This window comes from Lampris incognitus, chromosome 16 (genome assembly GCF_029633865.1).
Source record: "Lampris incognitus isolate fLamInc1 chromosome 16, fLamInc1.hap2, whole genome shotgun sequence".
NCBI classification, from domain to species: Eukaryota; Metazoa; Chordata; class Actinopteri; order Lampriformes; family Lampridae; genus Lampris; species Lampris incognitus.
In genome coordinates this window covers 19198515-19212753 of record NC_079226.1, presented here as the reverse complement: position 1 = coordinate 19212753, position 14239 = coordinate 19198515, and the positions used below count along the sequence as shown (strand labels likewise).

General features: G+C 45.0%; 1 protein-coding gene across 2 annotated transcripts in view; it reads right to left on the bottom strand.

Annotated features, from left to right (window-relative positions):
• Positions 1-14239, bottom strand: part of LOC130126203 (regulator of G-protein signaling 6-like) — a 49558-nt gene that overhangs the window by 14582 nt on the left and 20737 nt on the right. The gene's annotated exons all lie outside the window — the stretch shown is intronic.

Genomic DNA, 14239 nt, shown 5'->3' with positions numbered 1-14239 from the left:
AGCAATCTAAAATTAGGTGCACCTCGGCTCAGCACTCCGCCACAAAGCTTAGTGGAACACGCAAGCAACCACATCCACAGACACCCCATCATACAGACACACTAACACACATAAACATTCATATGTGAGTGTGTGCACACACACACACCCACAAACACACACATTAGCGCGGGAAGAGGGGGGCTGGGGGGGGGCTCCAGCTCCCCCTAGTGATGGGTGCAGCCCCCCCCCCCCCAGGAGTGGCATGTAGTTGTGTAACATCTTAGAGCCAACAGTATGCCTAACTTTTCCTAACGTACAAATGCAAAAAAAACACCTTATTTATTTAGTGGGCTCGAGCTGCGTGGAATGTGCATTTTTAATAATAAAGTGAGTAAACACTCCATTCCAAATCTGCTACACACGCGCCTTACAAACAAAACAATGATGTCATACTGTAGCGACAGGAGGAGGCGGTCGCTCTGACTGTCGGCGGTTCTGCGCCGGGGGAGCGCAATGGCTGATGGGACTGTTAATGTTAGATTTAAAATTGTGTTTTAATGATGTGGCACTCATGTGGCTTTTCTCGTGTTGTTGTTTTGGGGGTTCGACTCAGACTAAGTAGGAGACCGTTTACTGACTAACTGACTGTAGGACCGTGACTGTGACTGATGTCGCCACTTGGGACATGGGGGGGGGGGACTCGTTACGTTGTTGTCAGTTCTGGTCCGTTCTGGACGGTGTGAATAAAAGAGCACTCCTGGAGTCATGTGGCGTATGGGGCACAGGAGTTGCGATAAAAAAGACATATCTGCCTTAAACATTTTAAAACATCTTCCCGTGCGTGCCTGCACACACACACACACACACACACACACACACACACACACACACACACAATTCACCATGCAGTGTGGTCAATTATGACATGAGGCTGTTGGGTCAGGTCATGTATTGAAGTGAACAGGTTTAGTCGATGCTCAGTTAGTGTTGCCCACTCTGTGCTCTGTACAAGCTATAAGCCAGGCCTGATGGAGTTTTCCCTCTAGAAATCAATCTACGCTGATAGGAGTCTGATTTAGGCCACTAGGATGTTATTGTGGGGATCCCGACATACAGATGCTGAGGGCGTTGTCCATTAAATTCTTTATGGCTCCCTATATGTCAGCAGAATAAGCAAACACACTCGCATGCTTTATTCTCAGTCATATGCACACGTGAACTTGCATACACATGCAAGCACGCCCGCACGCACGCACGCACACACACACACACAAAGACACACAAAGACACATATACATAAACACTGACTCAGAAACATACTTCTAAAGTGGGACAGAGCTAATTAGCTTGGTGGATTTCAAGGGTTCATCGCAGAGTTCACGTGCCTCAGCTCTCGCACTGTCAGATCTCAAAGAGGTCGTTTTGATTTAGTCCTACCACTAAGTTACATTCAACCTCCATAGAAACACATTAGTCATTTGGATGGGAAACATTTAGAGCGTCACAATGTGCTCTAGTTTCTGTCTTCCCTTATGCTCTCGCCTCTCCTGTCCACCCTTCATCTGTTAATTAACCTGACAGATCTGTGTGTTTCTCTTTGCAGCAGCCTCTGTAAGTGTGCCTGCTGAGGCTGCGAGCCAAGCCAAGAAGCAGCTTTGAGTCATTGCACCGAGAGAGCCTCAGCAGACGCAGCAGGTTACCCGGCGAATTGTCTCTGCACCCCGAGGAACAGGTGAAAAAAAAAAAAACTAATTCCTGTAGTGATACCCACAACAAGCACCTCAAAAATTAAGGCTTTACCTGTAGAATGAGCGGGACAGCTAGGATGGAGGGTGCATACACCATAGCTCACAGAGCCTCTTTATCAGCCTTATCCCCCTAGATGTGGTAATTTTCTAAAGCCCACTGTGCTTCCTTATCTCCATTAATTCTCCTTAATCTTGTTGGATTAAACAAAATACATGGCGATAACTCATCAAATCAGGCAGAATTAAGTTACGGTGGTGCTATGCTGGCTTTCCTGAAGCCGAGCAACCAGACGCCCCTGGAGAGAACCAATAGCAGCCCATGGGTCTCAATCAGTGGAGCAGATATCTGCCTTCTCTGCCACTTTGTTTGTTAAAGAGAGAGAGACCGAGAGAGAGAGAGAGAGCACCCAAGAGCATTGCATGCGATGTGTAATTTGCCTGCTTTACAATCAAAGGTAGTCGTTCTGTCTGGCAAAGCATTTTTAATGGAATGATTCACACAACCCAACACATCCTAGATGTATATGGATTTAATAATAGACAGAATGCAAGGAGGAGAGGGGGAGAGAGGCAGTTTTGCAAGACAATTACAATTCTCTCACCATCAGCTTGAGAGTGTGTCTTAGTATGAATTATTGAACATCCACTATGGAGAATTACAGCCTCGACTCTGTTGATAAATCTCCGAGAAAGGGCGGTAGAGAGAGAGAGAAGGGGGTGGCAAATAGGCAGAGAGCGGTGGGACGCAGCATCTGCACTGTGTTGGTGCGTGAAGCCTCGGTATCTTAGGCATGCTCTTCTCGCCTGTTGGTCAGCATAAACATTTCAAATCAGCACAATCAGGCTGAACGGATAACTGGTAAAACATTTCCTTCTACCCTTTGAGAAAAACCTTCCATGCAAAACAATAGCAGAGTAGCTCTGAAAACAGCTACACTTGTCACAATGCTGAATGACTCCGCACACATCCCGAGAGACAACAACAGGAGAAGGATTAAGTCCCTTTGTTCCTGTGGAATAATGGACTTGGGACCGCGTATCAGATTTGAAAGAGAACTCATTATCCCTATAGGATGACCACAGACAAGTGGTACTTGGCACTAATACAGAAAGTGCATGTTGTATCTCTTGGTTGTTGAAGCTAGCGGTGTTTGCAGCTTGATGTGGAGAGCTTTTGAGAGCTAAACATTCCTGCTTGCCTCTGATAACAGCACTCTGCCCCTCACCACCAAGCTCTATAAACAGTTATCAGGAGAGGGTGTGTGTATGGTGTTACAGTATATTTATTTGTGTTTGCTCTGTCTGTATGAGGGTGCAATGATGTGTGAGTGTGTGTGTGTGTGTGCAAATTTGTAGTTTGTGTGCAAATTTGTGGTGTGTGTGTGTGTGTGTGTGTGTGTGTGTGTGTGTGTGTGTGTGTGCAAGTGTGTGTGTGTGTGTGCAAGTGTGTGTCTGTGTCTGTATGTTTATGTGTTTGTGAGTCAGGGGCCATTTGTCATCTGTCCATCTTATCAGTAATGGCTTTTGGGGGGATCTGTCTGCCAGAGCTATACTAACACTATGCTGTGCCAAGCTGACATCTTGTCTCTGAATAGCAATTGTAGGAGGGTGACAGTTCAGTAAGAATGTGAGATCACAGCTGAGGTGAAGTGGAAAGATAATAACAGGTGAAAACACCAGTTTATGACGTGCAGTCACATCATTTTAATGTCAGAAAAAGGACATCCAGCAGATAGTATTTGCCAAACAAAAAGTAACTTGTGTTCCATTACTAGACAGGGTCTTGATTTAAACGAGGCAGGCAGGGTTTAAACGACAATTAAATCAATGGCTGGGGGGGAAAATGGCAGGTTTGTCGACAATTATTTTTTCCAACAAAGTCAAACTCAATGTCCTTTTGCAAAAAATGGCCAGGGATGGGGCTATTATCAGCCAAAGACCAGTCTTTCGAAATTAGACCGCCACTGCTAAAAGATGTATCGGACAGTAATAGGGCCATTAATGATTCAGCAGTCATCATCAGGCCCAGAAACACTTTTCTTTGTTGAAAGACATTTAGGTCTGTTACGAAAAAGTTGGAACAGATGTGATGTCCATGTGGTGGCCAATAGGATTGATGTCTGACCTATTTTCTTAAGTTTGGTTATTCATTGAGAAGTGCCGTGCCAGGTTCAGCTAGTTCACAGTCAATACAATTTTTAGCATAGATGATCTCATAGACTTATGTTGATGTACTGAAAGCATATCACAAGAGTGAAAGCATATATTTACTGTATATCCATTGTTTAATCACGTGTCAGTCACTTGCTGGACAATGCACTTAGGCTTTCTTCTGGGGAGGACCTGGGAAAGCATGTGGTAGTCTGCAGCCCTCCCCAGATCGTCAGAGGGGGTGGAGCAGTGACTGGAACTGCTCGGAAGAGTGGGGTAATTGGCCGGATACAATTGGGGTTAAAAAGGGGGGAAAGAAAGGAAAAAATAACTTGTGAAAAGACAGATTTTTTTTTGAACACGTTAAAGATGATAGCGCACGCCTTCCTTCCATCTCTGTCAAAGACAGGCGCGGCCCGTTCATATGGGCAGGTGGGGCAGCGCCCACTAAAAAAATCATCCACCCAAAAACATAGTTCCTCCTCATAAACTATTTTTCCGCGTTAATACATCATAATTTACATTTCAATAAATATTACCTAGTTTTTGTGCAATAAATTAATCAAACTAGTCAATAACTTGATTTTTGAATGTTAAAATCATTGTGCAATGTTGGGGCAGGAGACCTCAGTGCCCCGCTTTCGCTAGTAGATTTATTATAGCGTCTTGTGGTCAAAGATGGGAACTGCAATAAGCGCAAATAGAGGCTTTGCCCTACTCCCGTACTGTTCAGCCCGCTACCGTTTTCTTGTGTTAGTCCGCACGTTTAGACTACTGCAGAAATGGCGACCAGCATTGTTGCACCTGCTGTTTCTAACAGTGTAGAGTTCATTAACAAAAAACAAAAAACGGTTTGAATGACTACAGTTACAAGACAAGTTAGTAATTAAGCAGCTCTGCCCTGATAAGACCAGACATTAACCTTATTCAGCGAACAAAGGACAACGGGAAAACCTACAACAGGACATTTTCGCGAACATGGTATGAAAAGAAAACATGGCTATGTGGTTGTTCAACACGGAATACAGTACTCTGTTTCCTGTGCCGATTGTTCTGGTCATTTGTAGCAGGGTCAGGACAAGGGGATATATGGACTAACAAAGAGCTGAATGATTTGAAGCACTTTTCAGAACAGGACAGAAAACTCGAGTCAAGCAAAGCACATTCCCAGCAAACATGCCTCTTTGGGGCCCATGTGGGGCAGGAATGTGGGGGCCCACTGCGGGCAGGAACAGAGGGCCCACTGTGAGCAGCCCACTGTGGGCCCCGTTACCTGCATGAAATGCGGGGCACGTGTGGGCCCCACACTAAAGGCCCCTGGCGGGGCCCCAGTGGGCAGCTCACACTCAGCCCAGAGTGTGGGCTGAGTGTGGGCTGCCCACACTAAGCAGAGTGGGCCCTCAGCTGGACCCATTGTGGGCCCGCAGCATGCCCATAGTATGCCCACACTTTGGGCTGGGAGCAGTGGTCCCACACGGGCCCATAGTGCCCCATGTGTACCTGGTATGCTAGTGACATTTATTGACAGCCAGCTCAAACAAAAAAATGAAGAAAATATAAATTATACGAAGAAAGAATTTATTGAAAATTGGAAACAATTGGAATTGAAAAACAAAACTATATACCAAATTAAAGGCTTTTATAAAACAGAACAACAGACATAGAACCACATTTGAACACAATAAGAACATTAAATCTAAAAAAACCCCAAACATTAAATCTATTTATTTTTTGCCCCTTCTGCTCCTTCCTCCGTCTCTATCCCTGGCATTTCTGAGCCACATTTTGATGGCAGCGTCCACCTTGGATGCTGTGGCCTGGCTGCTTTTTGTCACAGCATCTGAAGAAAACAACAATTGAAATGTAAGTGCACAGTATGAGTTAGCCACAGGTGGAGCATTTAATCTAGCCTGGGATTCCATTCACCTGTTGGGGTAGAGGCAAATCTCGAACAGAGATGTCTCGAAACCTGGGCAAATAAAGCCAAAATTATCTGTATGTGACTGTGTTTTTTTTATTTAGGTAAACTGACACTTCCGTGGACTCAGGTGGGGCAAAATTCAAATTAAACTACCCAAATCCAACTTCTTGGAGTATTTAAAGTAATGAGGATTGGCACCACCTCGTGACCAAGCCCAAACTGAGCCAGGGCTATAGGCTATATTTACTTGTGTACTGCTAGAGTGATGGAGTGTGTCAAGTTTATTACTGCACATATGCACAACATGTCAGATGTATTGCAGACTATATGAGACTACAATAAGCTGCTGTGTGTGTATGTTCGCTAAATTTCTGATGGTTCAAAATTATTAAAATTGTAAAGTTATGAGTAATAGTTAATCTGTAATTAAGTTGGTTAAAAAAAACAGCATGAGCTGCTCTATGGGAACATTTAAGGGACAAAAAATTAATAAAAAAAAACTAGTGTTCTTTCTCTTAACTATAATATGAAACAGCTGCGACAAACCAAAAAGTTGAGACGGAACTTGTCTTGTTGGATGGGCAGTTTTAGTTAAGTATGGGATGGACCGGTTATACCTTGGACCACTTGTTTACATATTACTGTCATTTTTGCAGAGGTCTGACTATATGCAGCATGGGCATGGGCGGTAAATAAAAAGTTTGAGTACCGCTTACCCTAAAGCAGTTGTAATCTTAAAACGTTTTAACTGTACTGTCAACAGGAGGTTGACCTCAAAGGTCAAAACTGATGTGGGCCCCCCATGGGCTAACCCACAGAGGGCCCGTGTGGGCTTACTGTGGGCAAGACCACTGTGGGTTGCCCACAAAAAACCCTCATGGGGGCCTCAAAGGGCAAAACTGCTGTGGGCCCCGCATGGGCTGACCCACATGGGGCCCATATGGGCTTACTGTGGGAAAGAGCACAGTTGGGCTTGCCCACAATAAGCCCACATAGGGGCCTCAAAGGGCAAAAGTACTGTGGGCCCCGCATGGGCTAACCACATGTGGTCCATGTGGGATTAGTGCGGGTTTGCCCCTGCCCACATTGCCCCACAGTAAACCCACACCTACCCAAGGTGGGCCCGCACGGGCATGTTTGCTGGGTTTACATTGTGCTATGAAACTAGCCATGTTTGGTCAAGCGAAGAGCAGCACAGCTTGACGAGAGCTACCGTGTGAGGAATCACAATAAGGAGGTGGACAAAAACTGGCACATTCTGTCAAAGCTTATAGACAGCATAAAATTCTGTGCAGCATTTGAACTAGCCCTTAGAGGACATGACGAGACCTAATCATCCGATAACCCTGGCGTCTTCCGTGGCCTTGTGGATTTAGTTTCGTCGTTGGATACTGCAATGCAGGAGCACCTGGAAAAGGCAACAGTTTTCAAAGGTACGTCCAAAAGTATCCAGAACGAGCTACTGGATTGCATGCTAGACGTAATGCAGGGATACGTTATGAAGGACCAGATAAACGCAGATTTCATGTCAGTGCAGGCTGATAAAACGACAGATGTTTCTACACACATAGAGTACTTATATATTCTTAAGTTGCAGTATTCAATATGTCGAATTTGTTTACCTTTTCAGGTTGAAAGAATGTTTATGCAGCAGAGATTTACCTACCCATTTAGACTGCAAGGAGTATTCCACCGCTACGCAGCACTTTTTTTTTAAGGAGGGGTTGTAATATTCGTATGAGATAACATACTGAATTATATTGAATTAAGCCCTGTGATGGCCTGGCGGCCTGTCCAGGGTGTCTCCCCGCCTGCCGCCCAATGACTGCTGGGATAGGCTCCAGCATCCCCGCGACCCTGAGAGCAGGATAAGCGGTTTGGATAATGGATGGATGGATAGCTGCTGGTATTTACATCAGGCATCTGTATGGACACCTAGAGGCTGTATATAGCACATGGATGTATTATAATCCATGATATAGTAGCGTCCAGAGGTCCTTGCTAAAAGTTGCCGCTTGTCGCTTTCCTTCTCCGGTGAGCAAACCACATTCAACTGCTCCAGAAGCACTTTGAAGATTTGACTCTGCAGTCGAGTCTCCGTCAATCGCTTTGAGAAAAAAAATCTCCCCTGTACAGTGTTAGCTGAGTCTGTGTAACGGAATACAACAACGAGCTGGCAGTTGTCTTGTTTACACATTCTGTGCATAACTGTAGTCCACTGACTTCCGGTTTTTACCGCAGCGGTTGTACCAGTTTCCTGTTTGTTGGCGAGCGCTATTGACAATGGCATATTTTTCACGATGCCTGCAAGATTTACCATGGATAAATGTCAACGACATGCACAGAATTGTCGACAAACTTTCACTTGCACCCACCAGCAAACGGGTGAAAAGTTTGAAATTGTACATATCAAGTTATGTCCACAATTATGAGGCTGAGGATACGCATACCAACAAACAGGAAACTGGTATGACTGCTGCAGTAGAAACCGGAAATCAGTGGACTACAGTTATGCACAGAGTGTAAACAAGACAACTGCCAGCTCATTGTTGTATTCCGTTACACAGACTCAGCTAACACTGTACAGGAGAGATTTTTTTGTTTGTTTTTTCTTAAAGCGATTGACGGAGGCACGACTGCAGAGTCAAATTCTCAAAGTGCTTCTGGAGCAGTTGAATGTGGTTTGTTCAGCGGAGAAGGAGACGGACAGGAATAGGCTAATGGCGCACACATTTGATGGGGCTAGTGTAATGCAAGGAGTAACAGGTGGAGTGAGGAGGAAAATTCAGGACATTTATCACAACGTACATTTAATACACTGTTATGCACATCAGTTGAATTTTGGTGATGCAACAGGCCGTCTCCTCGATAACGCCAGTGCGTTGCCTTTTTTTTCTGATATCAGTGGCTTTTCGGCCTATTCCTCACGTTCTCCGCAGAGAACTGCCATTTTGGACAAGATTGTAGCGAGGAGGCTCGGCGCGGCATCACAGACGCGTTGGACCCTTCGTAGCGCTGCCGTCAGCACAGTTTATGAGAACAAGGATATTTTGCGCCAATGCTTCAACACTATTCAGGCATCTCAAGATTTTGACTCAACTACAGTCAGAGAGGCTAAAGGTTTCTGTCGTATGCTGGTGGATAAAGAATTTCTTTTTCTTTTTTTTTTTGCTAGACTTGTTCCACCAAATCATGTCCCGTGTAGACGCACTCTGCGCAGCTTCAGAAGAGAAATATTGATGCTGTGCAAATACATGGAATCACAAAAAAAACAAAAAACTTTGTCGATGTTATTTCAAAACTTGGAGACTCCGTGCCTTCTCTTTGTGCTCGACCCATCGATGCTGATGCAGGGTCTCAAACCTGCAGCGAATGGCAGACGAGGTGGGTGATGCAGTAAAGCGAGGGATAGGTTTACTTTTTTACTGGGCACGTGGCTGCGGCTGTCCCATTTGACAGTGAGCGTTTTCCTGAACACTCACAAGTTTTTCCCCACAGGAGCATCGAGGAAGGCAGTGGATGCATATTCGACGTTAGGCAAACCACGTCTGCAAACAGAACTTTCACTCAGATACGAGAACCCTGACTTCAGGACATGTAGCAGCGCAACGGCATTGCTTAATTTCTTTTTCAACAATAACAACTTACAGGATGTGGTTTCAGAAACTTTGCAGCTACTTAGCATTCTGATCACTACTTACACCCATGACGACCGCAGGGTCTGATGCTTTTCCACACTCAAACGAATAAAGGCATTTCTTAGAAATACCATGTCACAGGACAGACTAAACGCATCGGCAGTGTTGTCAGTTGAAAAGCGACTGACTCATGACATCCCTGATTTCAGTAAAGCTGTGATCAGTAAATTTGCTTATCTGAAAAAATCGGCGTGCCAAGTTTCTTGTACTATAGTGAGGTGACAGGATGGGACTGTGACATGACAGTGTATATAGTAGGCCTATTTTATTGACTTCTGTATATCATTGTCATATGCTCATGCCCTTGATAATTTTTTCTATAAGTTTGTTTCGGCTGTGTTCATCAGCCCAAGTTAAGAATAAACTGAAAAGAGGAAGCAACCGTCTGTCTCCTAATCCCATTTCTTAGCAGTTTTTTAAACTGTCATGTCCTTCTCATAATTGTGAAAAATTGGAGTAAGCTATTTTTAGACATTGCTAGTTCAGGTTGGATGGTTTGGAGACAAAGCAAGAGAGGCAAGATTGAGATGGTTTGGACGTGTGGAGGAGAGCTCCTGGGTATATTGGGAGAAGGATGCTGAATATGGAGCTGCCAGGGAAGAGGAAAAGAGGAAGGCCAAAGGAGGAGGTTTATGGATGTGGTGAGGGAGGACATGCAGGTGGCTGGTGTGACAGAGGCGGATGCAGAGGACAGGAAGAGATGGAAACGGATGATCCGCTGTGGCGACCCCTAACGGGAGCAGCCGAAAGTAATACTATTAGTAGTAGTAGTAGTTTAGTTTATCGTGGGTGGTTTTTTGTCACTTACACTCGGGTATTGTTCATCTTTGAAATGTGTTGGCTACTGCGGCGTTATTTGGGCTGCTGGCTGGTATGTTTATGGGTGTTTAGGCTACTGTCTATTCGCTAACCTAGTAATTATTATACTTAATTAATATAAGTATTTAACATACTTGATTATTAAACTAACAATATCAAAAATGGGCATGGCTAGCGATTCAGGAACTTGAGCCAGTGTCTGCCCCCCTAGTATTTATGGTCACGGGCCGCTACTGGACAAAGACATTTCTGTGAAATCCTACCTAGAGTGAAACCACATGTGAAATACCAGGTGAGACAACATGAGGGAGAGGCTAAGAGAGAATAGTGGTGGGACTGCAGGAAAAAAAAACAGGTTTTGCTAATTTTCTTGCTAATGAGGATTATAATGTGACTTAAAAAAATCCCAAAGTTTTAACATCACACACACATACACACAAAGCTAATGTATGTAGCTAGTACAGCAAGTGAGATGTGCTTTCACTTCTAAAAAGTATACTTATCCCAAAATATTTTGCTATGCCAGTTAGGCTTTTCATGCCACACGGGCTGTGTAATTAAGTAAGTTCCAGTTGGTGTGATGTGCCCTGGGGATGGAGGTGTGAAGAAGGCCCGCCGGTGTGAGTGAACTGCCCTCTTGTTGTCCTTTCCCCCTGCAACACAGGAGCGGGCTGTTAAGGGCAAGCAAGCCTTGTCATGATGAAGGAGCTGTGGGAGCTTCAGCAGCAGAGTCGCACAGCCTCGCTGGTGGCAGGTTTCGCATATGGCAGCGCACGCAGCAGGACGGGCCCCGATGTCCAAGACTGTGTGGGAAAAATCACCCAGGCAGGTCTGGAGCAGTGGTGTGAACATATGATGTGTGCTGTCCTGCACACGTATGCACGCACACACATGCACTGATAATACATGGGTGTGCACACGTTCATAGTCATTTAAGCTGTCATCACCGAAACCAATTTATTTGTCCTTTGCTAATTAAGGCTTTTAAGTGAGGCATCAGTGATAGCTGAAAAGCTGTGAAAGTCATATTCATTGTTGCTTTTCTACTCCAAATTGCCATCTCCAAGAGAATATGTCAGGACCTTTTCTTTGTGGCAATGAGACTGTTTTCCCATCATCTCCTGTAGCTAAAAATGTGCTTACACCCCTGTTAAGCCATTTTCCCTTTGCCAATACCTTTCACATATAATCCCTGTAACCATTAGTGAGGCTGGATTGTAAATGCACTAACGTTAATTGTTCATGTGCAGAGAAAACCAAACCTAATCGCTCAAAACCTGGTTCTCTAGCGTGGAGAAAAGCCCTCTGAAGGTTAAGTATATGCTGGAACAGATCCCTGAATTGTTTGGCTGAAAGCTCCTTTAGTTTTGTGTCTCAAAGCATGGGGATGAGACAACAGATAAAGTGCATAATGGCAGCCACTGTTGTACCTACACTTGGTTTTTCTGTCAGGAAAATGATAAACGACACAATGCAGCCGGTCGACAATGTGGCATGTCCAACTATGATGTTAGTCCCTGCATTCAGGTCGATCTCTCAAGTGAAATTCTCTCCTTAAAGCCAATTGTTGCCCAGATAATTAACCTGTAATACACTCACAGAACGGGAAAATCAGCGGTTCTCCTTCTCGTTAAGTAGGCAAAACAATCATTCTCAATTCAGGGCCCGTCCTGACAAACTAGCCTAGAAGAAATGTGGTCTAAAAAGAGTCCAATTAACTGCTGCTTGATTACCCACCCAGCCAGATGGCCCACGGGGAGACAGGCCGACATCCAGAAGTTTCCCATTGTGATTCTCTGGCTTGTTCAGTACCAATCGGACCCATACCGTGGAAGAGATGGTGCTGATGAGGTTGTTTGTCACTTGTTCGAACCAGTTTAGGGTCCCTCATTAAGGAACATAACGTTGGTGTGATGTGGAGATTTGGGGGACGGAATTGCTTGTGTAGATGTGTAGATGCGGGTGTGCAGAGGCCAAATCTCCATGGAAACACAGAGAGGCCAGAGGAGCCAAGCAATTAAAACATTTCCTGAGTTCTCTTTTCGTATAGGCAGCATGCCACTTCCAGTAATTTTACAACTACAGATTGAGTTTGTAGAAAGGAAGGGATAATCTAGTTGACAGAGCTTTCTGACTCACTTGAAAAGGGGATTTGACAAACTTTCTCGTATGTTTGGGAAAATCAAAGAGTGCCGAAAGAGATGCTTGAAAATCAAAGTTTTTCGGGTTGTCAAGTTAACGTCGTGTAAGAAGGTTGGAAGCAACAGCAGATGGAGATGCTTGTAAGAGCTATGCTAGGCTAAGACGAGCTATAGTCAGGAGAATATCGCTTAACCGCAAACCACAATGACTCATCAGGTCACCTTGCTGCTGATGAGACATAAGGAGAACAGAAAAAGACCTGACCCCCGGCCCCCCCACCCCCCATGTCTGTCTGTTGGTAGACTCTCTATGGGTTGTTAAGGGCCTGAGTGCAGGGAAAACTGAAGCCTGTTCCTCAGAATAGATGGCACACTCCAAAACAAATAGCCCTACAGATACAGGGACTCAAACAGCTTGAAATAAGGGGCCCTCGTGAAGGGCATGAGCAATCTCAAATTCAATGAATTGCTTTTCATGGGCTGCTTTGGCTTTGATTTGATCTTAATCTATCTGAAATGCCAATTTAAAGAAACATTTGCGGCTCAATTTTTCACAAATACACCACAGGAACAAAAAGCCACAAAAAAAAGGCTACCTGCTCCACAGGGACACACATCACATCACCTGCAGTTAACGCTTTTGCAACATTTGCTTCAAATTCCCCTTGTCAAAGAGCTGTGTTCAAACCAATTACGATGACACCAGTGAGTTTCTAAAGTCCCAGCAAACACCTGTAACACCATCTGCATCTCGAGTGCCTGGGGGACTCATTTAAGGTCTGCAGTCTAACAAGGCTTTCCGTCCTCAGAGCCGTGGCTTCGGGATTGAGGTAGAAGAGCGAGAGAAGCGTATTTGCATGTGGAAAACGAAAAAATGAAAAACGATGTGGAAATTGAGGTGACTTGTGCCACTATGGAACAAACTTAAAAAAAGGCTCAGAGCAAGCAGAGGGGAAAGAAGAAGAGGGGTATGACTCTTGCCACTGGGCCATATCTTCCTGCTTGGCACGCAAGGAGCTCTCCCTCTAACGCTGTGAAGAGCGGGGGTCTTCTATCTTTTATCACGTTTTGCTTATTCAACCGTTTGCTGCCCTTTCCCGGTCTGTCGGCTGAGGAATGAATCTCAGCTAAGTCTCACGCCCAAGTCACAGCACGCTCGCCTGTATCCACGAGTAAAGCTGCCAACGTACGAGGGAGTCACGGTGAAAATCACCAGCGGTGTGAACGGTGTGGGGTGAGAGGCAACAGATAACGCCGTTCTATTTTGAGGATGCGAGTGAAGATGCACAGGGCTTAGGTTCCCCAGGCACGGCCCTGAGCACAGCCCCTCTCTGTTACTGCCAATTTAGGTGCTCTGTGGCCGGTGAAAACTACTCTTACTCAACATTAACTTCTACGGGAGAGAGGGGGGCTATCAAATACCAGCCTTGCTATTGTTGGTTGTAACGTGCCAACTCAGAGTAGCATTGAAAATTGTTTGTGTATCCAAGTGGGCCGCTGGAGCGAAAAAACTGACAATGCCATGATGAGAGAGAGGGGGGGGGGTAGGTGGACTATCAGTGATTGCTAGCTTGTTTGCTTCAATCTCTAGCTCTCACCCTGAGGGACAAACTTCAGCAAAGTGTCACTTCTAACTCACAGCATGCTGTGCGCTACGTGTCAGACTAAGTTAAAGCCGCCGAAATCTGAGCGAGGCGCAGTCACAAACATAAGGGGTACGCTTTCAATTTCTTCACTTTCTAAGTCAAGATTTATTATTTCTGGGGACATCAAAATCTA